The sequence below is a fragment of the Schistocerca piceifrons genome, chromosome 6 (genome assembly GCF_021461385.2).
Source record: "Schistocerca piceifrons isolate TAMUIC-IGC-003096 chromosome 6, iqSchPice1.1, whole genome shotgun sequence".
Classification (NCBI taxonomy): Eukaryota; Metazoa; Arthropoda; class Insecta; order Orthoptera; family Acrididae; genus Schistocerca; species Schistocerca piceifrons.
Genome location: NC_060143.1, coordinates 378,180,093 through 378,183,530, shown reverse-complemented (window position 1 = coordinate 378,183,530; position 3,438 = coordinate 378,180,093).

Here is a 3,438-nt window from a genome sequence, read left to right as displayed (position 1 = left end):
GCTATAAAATGTTTTGTATTTTTTTTTTTAATTTGATGACATGTGGTTACATCAGCCTAAGCATTATCATGTGCACCTAGGTCTATGGAACATTTAATGTTTGGTGACAAATTCTATATCTTCTGAAATGTAAATAAGCTTAAGATTTTTGTTTTGATCGATTCCACATTCACAACGACAATTTTATTTGGGATCTGTGGAAGATAATATAGCATATCTGTTGTTATTTTGTAAATATTTATTGTGGATTCTTGTTTTCTGACATGTCTCATATCCCAGAGGATCTACTCACTATGGATCACTTGGCATGAAAAATACATCTTATCTACGCCCATCTGACGTGTATCTGTAATTATAAAATTTGCTATGCACACACAGACATGAAAAACCTGACTGAACGAACAACCGACTCAAACACGTTCTAGCGCCAAATTTGCGGCGATTTCCTGTCCACACGCCCGAACTTGTCTCCGCAGATGTGATTTGAACCCACAGCTTACAGTAATTTCACTCAAACCACAAACTTCAACTTCCAGGTTTGGGTACATTTCATATTTACCCAAATCTGATCACATGCAACGTTCTGTCTGCGCAAAAGTGATGTTTGCAGAACTGATTGTTGCGTGTTGAGCCCGGTCCACACGCAACGATCTGTCTGCGCCATGGAGGTAAAAATAAGAGGAGTTGTCATGACGTCACAAACTTGAAGCCGACCCAAGTCAAGATCCGCCATGTTAGCTACCCCAAAACATTCGCTTCTGGTAGTTTGATTTCGTGTAGTTGTGAAGTGTTTTGATAAAAAAATGCCGGCTTGCGTCGCTTACTGGTGTACTAATCGGTCTGATTGTAGTCTAAAGTTTAAACAAATCACATTTCATCCCTAAGTGGACTTATTTAATCGCTATTTTCTTATATATACTTGAAATTCTGATGCACTGTGAAGTAATACAGTATGGTTTTATTTCTGTGATTTGACTTTAGATTTCCTATCAGTCCAATGCGAAGAACTCTCTGGAGGTGAGCAATACACTTGGTTTTCATTGTTTGGTTATTCCCAAGTAACTGAAAAGTCCTGGCAATAAATATCCTGAAAATGTAGACTAATGTTTTAAAATGCGATAATTCAATATAAAAGTAGTGTAACTTCATGTAGTTAATTATATCTTCAGTAAAATCTGTGGAACACATGTTACAGTGGTTAAATTATGAGTACTTAAAGGTTTACATATTTGTTAAAGCAAAGTTCTCTATCAATGTCCAGGCTACTTAGATCATTATATTAATCACTGTGTTGTCGTGTTAACCTGTAAATTGCTGTTATTTGCCACACTGAATGTCACTTGGTAGGTACAATTTAAAAACAAAGTAGATGTGTAAACTACGATGGGCCTGACAATCTTAAATTCCGTTCTTTTCCTTCGTAATTTAACGAACCTTCCACTTTGTTGACATGACAGCTGGCTTGTTTATATCGTCCCTGCATACATCTATGGGACACCAAAGGAAATAAGGCAAGTTTCTTGCAAACCTGAACATTTGAAAATGCAACGAATACAAATCGGTGCCTGCAAACTATCAATCATTGTTTTGGAGTTCTGGCTTTATCAATTATCGGCACACACACAATGAAAGTGAACAGAAATGTATTATGAAAGCACGCTTTTCACAGCACATACTTCTCTTCTCGGTTATTCGTTGTATAAACAAAAAGGAATTACAGTACTGAGGCCAGAAGCTTCATATTTTGGTGTCGTAGTACTGCATCGAATATGCATTTAAGATCAGAAAAACGATTGAAGTTGCGTTCCTTATGCTGTGTTGTTCACTAAAACAGTGTAACATTTACTATATAAAATAAATATCGCGTGCACACGACCGAAATAACGAACACGAAAGAACTGTAAACACTCGTCTGCTAATGTTTTGGGGGATCCAAGATGGCGGCAGGCCCCACCCACTGGCTTCAAAACAACGTACAGCGTAAAGTCTGTAGCGCCATCTCCCCTTATTCTACCTCCATGGTCTGCGCAGACATCGGCGCAGATGTCTGTACATGCAAAAGATCGCTGCAAATGTGGTGTGTTCACACGACACAAACCCCAATCTACTACTCGCCCGCCATCTGTCGGTGTAGAAAAGAAATATCAGTGGCAAGCGACTACGCTCCCCGAAAACGTCGAAATTTAATTCAGTTATTTTGAAAAATAGAAATGGAGGAAGTTCTGTTGTGGTCTGTGTTCGCAACTTGTGTTGCAAAAAACATTCAGACCAACCGCAGGAAACAGAGAAAGCGGTCAAAATGGTGCAGACAGTGGCTGCTAAAGCGAAAGCAGTTTTGTCACGTAAATTTACTGCGAGAGTTGCAGGGCGAACCTGTTTTGTTTTACATAACCTCGTGTTCCATTTCCTCGCACATTGGCACTCCAATTTCATCTTCAATTGTACTCCTGCTTGGTCTTGGCGTTTCTTGATCACTAAGAAAGCCAAGTAGATCAAAATACCATAACGTTGGCTGGTATACTTGATCTACTCCTACACCAGATCTTCTAGATTTCTGAACTTTGGATAACTCTTTTCGGTAAACAGTTCGCTGACAGACTAATTTACTTGACTTGCCTTCATGAACTCATCTTTCAGGAAAGCGTAAATAGCTTCACATGTGTTGGGTATTATTTCACTCAATGCTTGTTTCGATATTGCAGATGAAAATTCTAAATCATTGTAGCTCCTTCCTGTTGCTAGGAATCTTAATGTTACTGCCAGGCGTTCATGAGGAGAAATTTCCCTCCTCATACAAGTATTTTTCTCATAATATGAGGGGTTACATGCTTTAAGAGATAATTATAAGTTTCGACATCCATCCGCAAATAATTTCGCCAGTTCGCAACGAAATTATTTTTTTATTACCGTTTCTCTGTTTGCCGAGGCGCCAACTGCCCGCAATTTTTGAATTAGAGCATTGTATGCTGCTGTCTTTTTGTCTCGGTCACTATATTCTTTACTTTTAATCTTCCACAAACATGGGTGGTTTCTGTATATTTCAATGAATTCACTCGAGAACACTGACGAGTATCACCCATTTTAATGCCCTGTGCACACAAATACAAACACTAGACTGAGCAAACAGCTGTTTCGCGCCAGATTTGCGACGATCTCCTGTCCACACGCTCCAACTTGTCTGCGCAGATGTGGTTTGAACCGACAGATTTGAGAGGTTTCGCTCAAACCTCCAACTCCAACTTCCAGGTTTGCACACACCTCAGGTTGGTGCAAATCTTCTGTCCACACGCAACGATCTGTCTGCGCAGATGTGATGTGCGCAGACATTTGCGCAGACAGATCGTTGCGTGTGGACGGGCCTTAAGACAAGGATTACTTCGGCAGCGATTCCGCCACAGTTCTGCTCCCAACAGCATATCTGTGGAAGTTCTAGGTTGT